Genomic DNA, 15,991 nt, shown 5'->3' on the forward strand with positions numbered 1-15,991 from the left:
GTAAGAAAATAGAAGAATAGAAAAATGCAGAGTATTTGGTTTGAAGAAGAATGGCTTTTGAAGAAAAAAGTATTGTGTTTGAAAGACTTTCTTAAAGATCACTGGATTTGTAAATGCTGAAGATTAGACAAATACTTTTTCAGTTCTGTAGAACAGAACTCCACATAGATTCTATGGTTTTATCTACCTCACAGTTTGTTGAGGAAGAAGATAAGTTTATGTAAAAGACTTAACAGTGCCTGACACATACAAGCCACACAATACACAGTAGCTATTAGTGTTGTTGTTGCCTTTATTCTTTGGGATATCTTTTCCCACTCTTCTCATTGATTTTCCTAGTGATCTGAGAACAACTTTGATAAAAATTCAGACTTCTTCAATTAATTGTTACATATCTCTTCCTAGAATCATATGGTGATAAAGGTGATAAATGAAATTATTTAGCATGTCAATAAGAATAAAACTTTTTACTGCTACTATGATAATCACAGAAATTTGCCCAAAGATATTTCTGCCAAGAGACACTGGCTCTTCATTTGTCCACTAGAGATTTCACTGAGAAGAAGCAATTAATTGAGTTTTCTTTCAAATGAAAAGAGCTGTTTTTATTTTCATTACTCCTAGAGTCCTAGGTTTACCTCTGGGAGCTGTTTTAGACACTTTAAAGTGATATTTCTTTAATGAATTAAATACTTGACAAACCAGCTCAAGGCAAATTATTATGCTTATTTATGTAACCTAGTAATGTGACTCTGGTGGCTACATATCTACAGAAAACATCACTGAACCTTTCTACAATTGGTTTGAGGGCTAATTGTAGGATGGTTTTATAATTTATATATAAAAATATATATTATATACATTTATATATAAATATAATAGTTCAGCTTTCCTAAAATAATTGTCATGTATTTCAGTGGTTTCTGAGTCATTTCACTAAGTCTCACAGACTTAACTTGTGATTTCCTGTAGTATTCAAGGCTACCTGTGACTTTTCCACAATGAAGAAAATGAATTACATGTTTATAAAAATATTTAATCATCAAAATTTACAGTCTGATTTATATCTTAACAATAAGCAAATTTTAAGACACTACCTTTCAATAGTATGAATTATCTTCATCACTACCATCATTTTTGTTAATGTTTATTATTTTTGAGAGAGAGACACACACACAGAGTGTGAGTGGGGAAGGGTGAGAGAGAGAGGGAGACAGAGAATCTGAAGCAGGCTCCAGGCTCTGAGCTGTCAGCGTAGAGCCTGATGCAGGGCTCCAACCCACTAACTGTGAGATCATAACCTGAGCTGAAGTCAGCCTCTTAACTGACTGAGCAACCCAGGCACCCCCATCATTTTTTAAAAAAAGAGAAAATAATTAGAAATTACTTGAACTTTTATCATAATTAATATTTAGAGTTAAAACCAATTACAATTTCAAATGAATTCTGTGAAATCTGTGGGATATTGTAAAACGTTTGAAAAGTTGCCTAAAGCATGTAAATGTTTTTCTCCTTTGCTCTTTTTGCTGCTTTATCTCTACCTACTTTCTCCTGTCTGCTCCCTTTCCATTTATTCACTCATATTTGTCTCCTAATTTGTTTTTTCTCTCCATTGCTACTTATGGAAAATCCCCCCCAAACCATGGTTTATATGTGAAATATCTACTTGTTACATAAGAAATATATCTGACTTTTGTCTTGAGTTCTGGCAAAGAGCTTCTAAAAGATTTGGAATTTCCTGAGTAATAGGAATGTCTTTTGCTATTCATAACAAGCCCCTTTTGGAACACCTGAGTTTATAATGCAATGACTTAGGTTGGGCTTGATCACCAGACCAGGAGATTAATAGGTTGGAATTTTTAGCCCAATCCACCCGCCTCCTGGGAAAGGGAAGATGTGCTGCAGACTGAGCTCTCCTGAATAAGATGTGGAGAGCTTCTCTGTTGGTGAGCACACTGAAGTTCAGGCGAGGTAGTGCACCTCCTTGGAGAAGGCACGGAAGCTCTTCTCCTCTCCTCATGACCTCGCCCTACACATCTCTTCCATCTGGCCGGTCCTGACTTGTACCCCTTTTAATAAACTAGTGAACATAAGAAAGCACTTTTCTGAGTTCTATGAGCCATGTTAGCAAATGATCAAACCTGAGGAGGGGGTGTTGGGGCTCCACAATCTTCAGCCAGGCGACCAGAAGTCTGAATAGCCTTTTAGACTTGTGACTGATGTCAGAAGTGGGTGTGCCTTTTGGGACTGAGCCCTTTAATTTGTGAGATCTGATGTTAAATTAACTCCAGGAAGATAGTGTAAGGACTAAACTGAGTTGTTGGACACCCAGTTGGTGTTGGAGAAATGGAGAAGTAGTTGGTATTTGAAAACACCATACTACAAATGCTTCAAAATTAGCAGATGATTAGATCATTGTTGTGATAATTAGGTCCTTGCTTATTAATAAAGTGTCAAGAGTTATTATATATGCCTTTCATATTCAGAGACTGATTTTGCTCACATTTTTACTGAGTTAAATGTCAAACATGGGAATTTCTGATACAACTTTCTGATACATTTTATGTAGTTAGTCATTATAGTTCTTACTTAATACACACACAGTATGTAATTATTATTGTATTAGCTGAGGGAATCTTCTCAAATTATAAATAAAGATCCAGTGCTTAACTGGGAACAGTACCTCATGGCCAAATGTATGCATTGGATGAAAATGCATTAATTATGGGGTCAGTACACTTATTTAAAAAATATATATATATATATTAATTTTGTAAAACACCCATATTGGGATGAGATTTGCATTTTGGATAATTTCTTTACATGCTAAAACTATTTACATTCGATTTTTTGATATGACAACTTGAAAAAAATTTCTTTCAATGGTTGAAAAAATTCAAATGCCTTTAGGGGTTAGCCAAATAACAGGCTAGATCTAAGATAATGGGTAATGGCAAAGACTGTGAAATAGTATATTTCTAACTAAAGCATCCACAATCAATCTATTAAAAAATAGTGAGTGGGCAAATAAATACAACTTCAACAATACTATAGAAGACTGTTTATAACAGCAACAAAAGAGAGAACATGTTTTTTAATGTTTTTAATTTATTTTTAAGAGACAAAGAGACAGCATGAACAAGGGAGGCTCAGAGAGAGAGGGAGATACAGAAACCAAAGACAGGCTCCAGGCTCTGAGCTGTCAGCACAGAGTCTGATGTGCGGCTTGACCCCACGAACCGTGAGATCATGGCCTGAGCTGAAGTTGGACGCTTAACCGACTGAGTCATCCGGGCACCCTGAGAGAACAACATTTATAATAGGAACAAAAAATATACAGTTGAACAAACAACAATAAAATGGTAGAGCTGTATGAAGAATTAAATTATAAATCCTCAGTCTACAAAAACAAGAACTACAAACAAATCTTGAACTCTTCACGCTGGGTTTATTTTTCATAGTGAAATGTGTACAGCAATCCTGAAACCATTTTGGGTGTGTATTATCTAAGTGAACAACTGAAAAGAAGGGCTCTTCAAACAAGGGAGATCATTGTGGGCTTGGAACAAACTTGAAGGTATGAGTGTAAACTCATCATTTCTAATATAAATATAGTAGTGTGTCTCCACAGATGGCTACTATCAATTCATTCTCTCCTTGTACATGCACATCAGTCTGCCTAAGAGGGGTGGTATCAGTGTCTCCACCTGTTTGAATCCGAGCTTGTCTGCGTCTATTTTTACCAATAGAATTTTTAGGAAGGGACATTGGACCACTTCCAGACTTTGCCTGTAAGAGCAAAGGCAGTTCTGCTGCCCCCTCTTACTCGTGGGATCCCTCCTCTCAGAATCCACCCATCATTCTGCAAGCCTAAGCTTCAGGGAGAGGCCACCTAGAAGTGCTCCTGTTGAAAGTCCTGGCTGAGCTTACAACTGATGGCTGTCATCAACTGCCAAGCCGAGGATGTCAATTCCAATGAAACCTCTAGACAACTCTAGCCCTAGCCGCCATTTAACTACAACTGCTTAAAAACCCCAAGTGAGAACCACCTTGCTGAGCCCAGTCAACGCACACAACTGTGAGAGACATTAGTAAACTGTTGTTTCAAGTCATTATGGCTTAGGGTGGTTTGTTATGCAGCAACACACAGCCAAAAACTACCAAAAGACCTTGAGGGAAACAAACAAACAAAAAAAAACCATTCCAGAAGCAATGATCTTAATGCCCATAACAGAGTTCAAATTTTTCTAAATTCATTCTTGATTAAGAGAAACAATTTTTTGTTTGCTTTGGAAATGGATGATTGTGGGGGTGCCTGGGTGGCTCAGTTTATTAGGCTTCTGATTCTAAATCTTGGCTCAGGTCATGATCTCATAGTTCATTACCCGAGCCCTGAGTTGGGCTCTGCACTGACATCATGGAGCCTGCTTGGGATTCTCTCTCTCCCTGTCTCTCCACCCCTCTCCTGCCTGTGTGCACAGCTCTCTGTCTCCCTCTCTCTCTAAAATAAAAAAAATAAACATTAAAAAAAGAAATGGCTGATTCTGGGGCTAACGCAGGGATAGTACAAGAGAAATCTTAGAATATCTTGTGTCAGAATATAAAGGAATGTAACTTACTAAATAAACAAGTCAAAAGGACACAAAGAGGCAGTACAAAGGGAACAGATCAGGGACAATTTAAGAATCAAAATAAATGAAGACTAATGGATTAAAACCAAATTGAATAAAAAATAATCCATGAGTTCATACTGATAAGAGAGAGAGGAGAAGGAAGGAAGGAAAGCAAAAGAAAAAAGACAAAAGAGAAAAACAAAGTCAACCTCTTATAGCAGAGTGATGATTAATATAGAGAAGAAATATTGAAATTAGAAACTCATCACTTTGACTATTATAAGAAAAAAAGACTTTAGGTAAGAATCATTAATGGATGTTAAGTCAAGATGAGGAAGAAGTCAGGTAAGGAACAGGATGCTTACATAGTGTCAAAACATTTATTAATTACAAAAAGAAAAATAATGACAATACAATGGAGAGAATAGACAAAATCTTGACAAGGTGACTAACATTGACATCACTAAGGCAGGGTACATGGGCATCTTGTGCTGCCAGACATGGTTCCCTGAGCAAGACACAACATCTGTGAAGTAACATTCCAGCCAAAAATGCATAACCGAAACCCAATCATAAGGAAACATTTGAAAAACCCAAACTGAGTGACATTGTATAAAAATAACTGGCCTGAATTCTTCAGACATGTTGTAGATGTTCCCACAAACAAACAAGCAAAACCAAGGACGGGCTAAGGGACTGTTCCAGGCTGAGGAAACTAAACAGACAAGACAACTAAAGCCAAAATGCAGTTTCGCACTGGATTACATATTGGGGGAGGTTGTATTAGGGAAAATTACTGGGATAGTGGATGAAAGTGGAATATAGAAAGTAGGTAAGAGAAATATATCCATGTTAAATTTTCTAAATTTGATTATTATACTGGGGTTATAGAAATTACCATCGTACCGGAGTTATCATGGTTCTTAGCAAATACACATTGAAGTATGAAGGAATAAAAGGGAATGATGTACGCAATCCATTTTTAAATAGTTTTTTTAAAGCATGAAAACCAGTGTGTGTGTGTGTGTGTGTGTGTGTGTGTGTGTGTGTGTGTGTGTGTACAGAGAGAGAGAGGGAAAAAAAAGCAAATGGGTGAGTCTAGATAAAACATATATTGGTGTAGGGGCACCCGGGTAGCTCAGTCAGCCCAGGTCAAAGACCCATGAGTTGGAGCCCCACGTAGGGCTGGGTGCTGACCGCTCAGAGCCTGGGGCCTGCTTCAGATTCTGTGTCTCCTTGTCTCTCTGCCTCTCCCCCATTCATGCTCTGTCTCTCTCTCACTCTCTCAAAAATAAATAAACTTTAAAAAAATACATTGGTGTTCTTTCTTCAAATTTTCAGTATTAAATATCGCTTTTTAAATTTTAACAATTATGAAAGAAACTGTGTGGGAGATACAAAGACAAAAACTATCTGTAAGTCAAATTCTATCCATGAGCTTCTGAAACCCTTAAGGAAATAGTTAAACAAAACCCCCACCTAACTGCCTGAAACTAAAATCAATTGAAAGGCTCTTAAACCGTCCACCTCAAGGCTGATTGTACCTTGTAACGCCTGGATGTGATTTCTTCCTAAAAATTAACTTTAAAAAAGATGGGGGAGGTAAATTTCAAAACAAGGAAATAACGTGTTGGGAGAATTTCAGCTTAGAGACAATGACTGGAGGATTGTCAAGGACTCGGGGAGTCAGACCATCTGCTTGCCAGCTCGTTCCTCTTATCACATCGCAAGGACACCGTTATCGGGTGGTTTGGAGAGTAAGGGGTTCTACCAGACACTTCTCCAGATAACAAGCTTTCAGCTTAAACGCTTTTTAAAAAATGGTTATTTTTTGTTACAACACTTCCTGTCAGGGTACACGTTAACATATCTTCTATTCATCGTGCTTCAGCTGACGTTATTTGGGGTTTATCTGTCAGTGCCATGAACATAAGGCTTCTTTATGTTCAATTTGCTGATTAAATATTGTTAAAAGGCGAGAATGGTGTGGTTAAAACATGTAGGCTTCACGACAGAAATGCAAATGGATTATCCAGACCCAGCTCTCCCACCAACAGGCAAACCATTGATAGTCACTGGCTCTAGTTCATCTGTAGAAAGACTGAGTTAAATTAGATCACCTCCAAGACCCATTCGGATCTAATACTGTCCATCATCCAAATCAGAAATCAATCTGCTTCCATTCTTTACTTGAGACGAAGAAGATGTAGTTATTCAGACCAGTTGTCCCCATGCTTTTTGGCTGTGCTCCCTACCGGGGAACAGGTTAGTAATGGATCTCTAACAGATGTCTATTAAGCAACATAAGATATCCATTTACTGTTCCACTAACAGGTAAATTAAAAAAAAAAATTAAAAATATACATTCAAAAGGAAGGAGATACAAAGTAAATTATAATTGGGATCCTAAAACTCCTTACTCACATTATTTTGGATGTCACCGTTTTGTAGAAAAAGTCTAAATTTCTACATGTGCCATTTGAGGACAGTCATGTTTACCCTCCTAGCTTCCCTCCCGCTGCTCTCCTCATGCCCTCTACACTCCTGCCACCTGGGATTCCTTGCCATTCTCTGAACAAGGCATGCCCTGTCACACCTCCTTGTGTTAGCTCTTGCTTTTCCCTTGTTTGTCTAGTCAGGTGGAAAACAAGCATCACACATATGCTACCTCGTCTTTAAGACCTTGACCCAAAGTCATTTCTCTTATAAAGCCTTTCTTCTGCATCCCAGTTTTATTTCCTGCCTCAGTGTACAACATGCCCGCCACACAGTATGGTGCACCACAGTAGTGTGTATAATTGTTATGCACATAAACTATATGAGTCTCTAAACTCCACAAACGTTGGTGTCTGAAGACCAATATTATTTTTATCTTTGCCTGATTTCCATTACCTTGTTCATGGCAAGGGCTCAGTAAAAGTTTTGTTTAATTTTTTAGGGAAGTTTTATCCTATTGCTGAACTCTTCTTTTCAAAAGACCCTGTTTTCTGCGAAGGCGGTGATCCACTGCCCTGAAGATTAGGACACCAGTCGTCAGGCATCTTGTGTATACAGAAGACTGTGTGTTACTGAAGATAACAATTATGATGAAACTGTAAGTCTTGATGTCTTTTCTCAGTAACAAAATGTTGTTAAAAGAATCTATTCCTGGGAGGTAGGAAATAAATAATTTGAATAAAAATAGTGATTTAATTGTTAAATATGCCTGGTTCATTTAATATTTAACTGGATCAAGCGAATAATAACACATTCCAGGAATAAAGTGTGACCATTAATCTATTTTTTTCCGAAACCATTTTCAGCTTTTCTGATTCCCAGTGAGTGCGGCAGAACATCTCGTGGCCCTGTATGCAGCCCAGATTAACCCAGGAAGGGGGTGGTGAGTCAGGACCGTGGAGTTCCTGGTTCACACAAATAATTGCACTGCTTAGGGATGTAAGAACCAGAGAAATCCCACAGTCTGGAGTTAATAAATGATATTGAAGCAAAACTCACAAAAGAAGAAGGTTGCCTTTGTGGTGATGACTTATGACCTTCTGTTTATAAAAATAGTTACGGGTTACTTCAGGGACTAATAGTGTGCTTGTTATTTAACTAGGTGCTAAGCTGATGGTAAAAATAAGATTGACTACTTTTAGAGCATTGGGAGGTCTTAGACCAGAGGGGTTTAACCATTTGTTTGCCAAGGACTCTTTTGAGAAAGAAAGGAGCCATGAATAGTTTACAAAGATGTGTCAGACACTTAAAAAAATGAGATATTATCTAAAAGGCCCTGGAGCCTCTGTTCTCTCCTCTGGTTTCATAATTTTGTGTCCAGTCGTTATTTCTGTGTTGTGTCTTTTCAGAATCAGGGGAGTCATTCGTGTGGTTCTTAAACAACTTCGTAGAACTCTGACCGGTCGTGAAAGGTTTCCAGAAGCGTTTGGGCAAAACTATTAACGCCCAAGGACCAGGCCAAACTTCCTGAAAGTCTCAGCAAAGGTTTTCTTTTATACAAGTAAGAAAAACATCTTGAATTATATAGTTTATATGTTGCAAAATATACATTTTCCTAATACAATGAAGAGTAGATAAATACAGTTTTTATAGAGTAGAATTAAGTCAACTGTCTCCATGTTAAACGTGGGGCCTCCTAACCAGTTATCAGTAACACAGTCACACAGATTCCTAATTTTATGGCCAATATTGAAAGCTCATGTGAGTATTCTGATATTTTTGAATCAATAAGAACTATTTGTTTTATTAAACCTAGACCAGTAGAAAGACTTATATGAATGATTCTATGTTATAAGAAACTCTTCTGTACAATAATGCATGAATGTATTACAATATTTTCCATAAAAGAAAAAAACCTCAGGCCACAAAATTCAGCAAAAGAATGAGCAGATCTAAAAACTCAGCTGAGGGCAGGAGGTGTCTGGGCAGCTCAGTTGGTTAAGTGTCCAATTCCTGATTTCAGCTCAGGTCATGATCTCACAGCTTATGACTTCGAGCCTCATATCAGGCTCGAACTGTGCTAACAGTTCTTAAGCATGTCCTTATAAAGCAAAAGAAATACTTCAGAATAGTTCAGCCTGGTTTCAACAAGATCTGATTTAGAGACCTACTCCAAGAATAGGAGGGGAAAAAAGCATTCTAAGATATATAACTGACTTCTCCTAAAACTTAAGATATGGAGAAAATTGAACATCTCGTCCAGTTTTCTGTCCCCATGTCTCTTCTGTGATGTGCTGAAGGCTTTATAAACATAAGCCTGTTGTGTGGTCAGCCAAGGTCTCAAAGGGCAGGGTATTTCTTACTCGGTTTTTGTTGAGACTTGGAGCTTATCTCTTCTGCTTATTCCAAACCAAGCTCTGTTGCCCCAACAGTTACTCCAGTTTGGGAACTGAGGAAAGCAAGAACACTCTTTTGACCAGAAACACATGACTGGAGGAGTGGTAGTGTGGGAACGAGAGAGAGGCTAAAATACAGAAAGCAGGCTGAATGAACAGTGGGTGGGGTGAAGCCAAAGACAACCCGTCCCAGAGAACTTTTGGGGACGGTCACATGAACTCAGAGTTCAGCGAGAAACTTTATATTTAGCCACCATTCTCACACAGGGATGTAAGGGTGAACCATAATAAATGACTGCTTATTAATAAATCTGTTTTATTAAAATGCTTACTTGATAATTCTTCCTCCGTCATCTAAATTGCCCAGAATTAGAGGTTCAGACTTAAAATTGAAGTTCAGGTTTAGAAAACTTAACTAGCCACTAGATGGAAACAAGAAGATATATTCTGGCATCTATAATTCATAGGGGAAAACTAGCTGATCCAAACACAAGCCTGTCTATACCACTTGACCGGAATCTAAGAAGCAAACCCATGATGGTCATCTAGTCATGGCCTAACTTGTCATGATTACACAGTGAATGCTGCGATGTGTCCTTACGATATTTTTTATTCCTCCTCAACTTCCACATCTGCTTAGTCACCAAGATTTACCCAGTTGGACTGATTCTGGAATAATGCCCTTCTTCCACCATTTGTGTCACTGCCTGGATGCTTCCAGGTGGTCTATACACAAGGCTCCCGAGGGTGGCGTCCAATAGGCATGTCTACTATCTTTCGCACACAGGACAAAGCCCAGCTCCTTGGCACGGTCTACAGGACCCTGTACAGTCTGCATCATTTCACCATCCTCTAACTTCATTGTCTTCAAGTCCACTCTCTAACCTATGCCCAAGGGATTCCTTGCTGTCCTCCAGTCCCTCTCAGGCTTCTGGCTTTTACATGGACTATTTCCTCTCCCAGAAAGACATTTCTTTGATCTTTCCCTGGGGAGCTCCTATTAATCTTTCAACACCAATTCAAATGTCATCCTCACCCCCCTCCTCACTCCCACAGGGAAAGTAAGCGTGCTTCCTTGTTCCTGCAGCATTTGGCTCATATCCTTATTAGGGTATTTATCACATTCCCATGCCATGGTAGGGCATAAAAGCCCAACTTCGAAGTTGTGTGTGTGTGTGTGTGAGACCTCATTAAACCACTGTAACTGACATCATCTACAAAATGAGAATAAATACAGCTACCAAATGGACCCATTGTAACAATTCAAGAATGCATTAAAGCATCAACACAATTCCTGGCTGTAGTAAAAATTCAACAAATAGAGCTAAAATAATTATTATTAATAACAATTATTACTGCATTAATTATATGTGTAAATATTGATATAAGGCTTATTAAAATTCCAAGAGGGTAAGAACTGTGCCTTTTTATATAATCTCCATCACACATATACATAAATTTAGTTTTTTGGTTTATCTCCTGCATATCTTGATGGATTTTCTCTTTTCTGACATAACACCAGTTGCATAAGACTACTTCCTAGGTTCTTGTTTCTGGAAAACACGGCCAATCTGAAATGGACGTACCGAAGTCCTGCTAAACCATAAGACACAGGCCTGATGAGGAATATAATTTTTAGTAACTACAGTGATTCAGCAATATGCTGAGAATGCTTACTCTAAATATTTATAGTTCCTTGCTTTAAAAAAATAACAAAACGCCTGAAGTATTTTTGAAGGAGACAGTGATGGGTAGGGTGTGTATTTGAATGTGCATATGCACAGAATATATATTATTATGGAATAACCCAAATGTTTAACCTATGTTTGCATTGCTCATTCCCAATACTGACAGATACCCTAAATTTTCCTTAATTTCCCTAAAGGGATTAAATTAGTATAGCTATATCGAAGACTTGGTGTGAACAGAATCTTCACCATAAAACATTCCTTTAGTGTTTTATATTTTAGATCACATTCAGGCCCCTGAAGAAATATGCCATTTCAGGAACTTCATTTCTAACCTCCTAACATGTCCCCAAAGAGTGATTTGTATTTCATAAACGGATATGTTCAGATTAAAAACACACTGCTAAAAAGGAGAACACAGCATGTCTTACAGATTTCCATTGATTTCTCTGCTGTGCTAGCATTTATTGACATGAAACAGTCCACTTCCTGCATCATCCAGAATTCTCCGGAAATTTTTAAATGATATATTTTAATTATATTTCATTGTATGTATATTGTATTATATAGACTTAAATTATACATTATTTTTATATTAGGTATATCTTTTCATTTTCCATATATTTAAAAAGCCTATGTGTGTACATATATACTTATGTGCTGGGCAGCTAATCTATATTAGTTATTATCACACATCCAGTCTTCCGTCTTTCTGCTCATACCTTGCTCATTCTTCACAAGTACATCCTACCTATCAATCCTCATATGGTCACAGTGTAGTTATGATCTCTGCTGCTAACTAGTACTGTTAACAGTTTAATCCTCTTATGTCAGATGTGCAGTGGTGTGTCATTAATTCTAAGATGCACATTTTTTTCCTATCTTAACATCTCTCAAATAAGGATACATCTTAATCAATGACATACTGACAATATAATTTGACTTTGCTTTTCTTTTTTAGTGGCACAGACCAGTAATAGTGTATTTTATAATCCATAGCATCTTACATTCAATGAAAGTTAATCTTGCTAGTATTTGAAATGCCATTTTATACACTATCCATAGCCTGTCTCTATACTTTACTTTCCCAGCTTGTATATGGGATTATGTTTTTATATTATTATACTCCTAACCACTAGAATATTATTAACTATATTTTAGAAATTCATCAAGAATTTGATTAACACTTACGGAAATACCATGACCCAAGGAACCAAAATATTCTAGATTTCTGGAGAAACATTCAGTTTCATTTCATAATAGTAGGATAATATATTCACTGAGGTAGAGATATGACAAATTTTAATATATTTAAAAATATTTTTCACAAGGATTAAGTTAAAAGAGTCCTTCTTTTCTTTGTCACTAAGATCAACTAGATGTTTTTCTCTTTCTTATGCTTTCTTAGAATTTTCCAGAATCTTAAGGATAGTAGGAACTCTTGCAGGGCTTTGACCATTCCATCTTTCTGTGCAAGACTTTACCAACATGCTAGGGGAAAATAAGACAAAATTTTAAAAACTAATCTTCTCTGTAGTTCACATTTTAGTGTTTCTTGTCATAGTGAGAATTCATTCCAAGGTGTCCTGTACTGGATGGTAGAAGTTTTGATGTTCATTGAGTTTATAGAACTGCCTGTCCCTTAACCAAATAAAGTCCATAATTAACCAACAAGACAGATATAACATTAAACATTCGTATTCCAAAGATCTGGGCAATAGTGGCTTACCTTCAAAATTTTCCACTTTAATGTATACCATATAAATTCTGAAATAAGTAATTTTCAAAACTGCACTGAGTTGTATTTCTCTTCTGTTCACTCACTACCGTCTTAGCCTGACATGATACAGCACTGGGTTTTACGTCCCTTCTTTGCCAGATAAAGATTCATTTTATAAACAATCGTTAAACAGCAGCCACATGTGGCAACTCTGCCAGGTCAGTGGAGATGTGAAAAGAAATTACCTACAATTTAATATAAATATTTAAGACATGAGACCCCCACCTGCCTCCTAAGGATGTCACCACTGATTAGGAACAATGACACTGAAGCTTTCCTCCACTGTTTACACCGAAGCTGTGATGAAGCAGACATTGAAGACAAAGTATTTCACTGCCCTTACCTTATCTGGATGTGGAGGCCTAAAAATAGCATAGATATCTTTCAAGGAACTAGTGCCAGAGAAAACACATATATTAAAAGAATCAATATCCATTTAGCATAAAGAACAAGTTTTCACAGTTCAGAAACATGAATTTTTCTGAGCTCAGAAAAATGAGGCCTCCAGGCATTAAGATTCCAAGAAAAAGAACCCGTTTCAAAACTCTGAGAAATGTGCTAGAAGACTTGGAATCTGCTCTCCCCTTGGTGCCATGACAAAGGTGCAGGAGGAGAACGTGCGTTATTTGACACAAAGCCCGTGTGAGGCCACGTCAGAGCCTGACTCTGGCTGGGCAAGATGTAACTTCTATCTCTGAGTGCAGAAGCCGGACTACTCAGACCATGGGCAACACAGACTCCTTCTAGACGGCTGGGACTGACAATAATACAGAGTTTGTGAAGACATGCACTGTGTGTGTGTGTGTGTGTGTGTGTGTGTGTGTGTGTGTGTGTGTAAATGTTTAGTTAGAGTACAGTCACAAAGGGAATACATCTTAGAGGTCATAAATGATTTTAGAATGAGAACTAATTATTCAAATAATCTTATTTTGCTTTAGAATTTACATATGTAGTAATCAGGTCAAGTGACTATTAGCTACAAAAATGTGCCGTCAAATAAATTTATCACAGAAATTGGAAAAACAGGTCTGCAAAATTTGGACTGCAAAGATGTCCTGTCAAATGATTAAATAACATTAAGAGGATATTAGGTAAAAACAAGTAGCTAAAGATAGTGATAATTTCTGTCCCATCTACCACCCAAAATATATGATCTTGATCGTATGGTATCACCCAAAATATATGATCTCACCTATTGGGTGAGGAAGATGAACCAGATTGGGAGTGAACCCCCTAAATTGTGATTTTACTTTAAAAATTTCTCCTTTGGGGTGCTTCTGTGGCCCCATTGGTCCAGCTTCTGACTCTTGATTTTGGGTCAGGTCATGACCCCAGGGTTGTGGGATCGAGTCCCTGTAGGGCTTTGTGTTGCATGTGAAGCCTGCTTAAGATTCACTCTTTTTCCCTCTGTCCCTCCCCTGGTCACACGCTCTTTCTCCCTAAAACAAAAAACAAAAAACTCTTTAAAAAATTCCTTTGATTAAAATTTTCATGTAAAATCATATTACTTCATGGGTATAAACATAAGTTAAGTCTTACCAAACTGCACATTTTAAGCATGTACATCTTATTGTAATCAACTATATCTCGATAGATCTGCAAAAAGTATCTCTGTAGGTATTTATGAACTTACACACAGCGGGCACATAGAACTATTTAAGGAAGGAGTAGTGTTTCAGAGAGTTTGGTGCTAGTGCTGTAATCAAATCTTTAAATCCATTTACTCAGACATCTTCTCATTCAGAAGCAGGACTTCTTGAAGCTTCCATGATGAAAGGATAGTAATACTGAATGATTAGTATGTGCTTCCCAAGCTGTATGTGAAACTCCATACTGTGTGCGCTGTGCCATTCACAGCAGGGTAGTCGGGAATCGCTTTTCTGAAGTGTGGGAGTACCCAACACCCCCACCCCAATTTAGACCTGTGGGCACTGCCCCATGACCTCCACCAAAGCCCAGGTAAGGAGATAAGTGCTTAAGGACTGAATAAAACTGTCTTCTGGAAAGAAATAAAATGAAAATTATACTTAAGAAAAAACTTAGGGATAAATGTAAGGTTGATGAATAATGGGAATAAAAATATAGCTGCAATTGTTATAAATCTGAAAATCTTGCAAAATATTGATAAATTTGGGTGGACAATACTAGACAGAAACCAAAGACTGTAGACTATAGGAGAAATCTTCCTACGGGAAACAATATAACAAGAGGTGCCTGGGTAGCTCAGTGAGTGGAGCACGAGACTCTTGATTTTGGCTCAGGTCATCATCTCACGGTTCATGAGTTTGAGCCTCATATTGGGCTCTGCACAGTGTGGAGGCTTCTTGGGATTCCAAACTCTCTCCCCCTACCCCTCTCCCCCACTTGCACATTCTCTCTGAAAATAAATAAATAAATTTTTTTTAAAAAACCAGTATAACAAATATTAAGCGTGATAGTTTATTTAAACCTTACCATACTTAATTCCATCCATATATATTGACTGTTTTATAGTTGTGGAAGGAAAAATTTCTCTTAAATTATGGACATTTAATTTGTTACCTTCATCAACTTTCTGTGAAGGGATTGATTAAATTCACAGACTGCTTCTCTTCTGAATTAATTTCCACAGTTTCTTCTAGATAAACTCAGGAAGAATAGACTAGGAAAAGTTATGTATAACCTAAGTGTCATTTTAACAGGAAAAGACGTTTGGTTGCAAAGAGTTATCCACCCTTGTGAATTTTGAAATATCATAAATATCATAAACCAAACACTAAATAATCCAGTGTAACTAAGGTAAGGAGATAAATGTAATCAGTTAATAAGTCTATTTGCAGTTTTTGATTGAATAGATGAAAATAAAGCACACAAAGAATGAGAGTTCCAAGAGAAAGAAAAATCCCACTTACTTTTGATTTTAGGCACATATACACATACAAAAATAAAATGTATAGCATGTGATTTGAAATACAAAAAAACCCTTGAAAATGTGTATTTTGTTCCGAATAGTTTGCAAGGACCTTTGAGGCCACCCCTTGTCAAGCTGTACAAAGGCACTGTGAGACATGTTTGCTGAGGGCAGTTCTGTGGATGCTG

This window comes from Suricata suricatta, chromosome 15, assembly GCF_006229205.1.
Source record: "Suricata suricatta isolate VVHF042 chromosome 15, meerkat_22Aug2017_6uvM2_HiC, whole genome shotgun sequence".
Classification (NCBI taxonomy): domain Eukaryota; kingdom Metazoa; phylum Chordata; class Mammalia; order Carnivora; family Herpestidae; genus Suricata; species Suricata suricatta.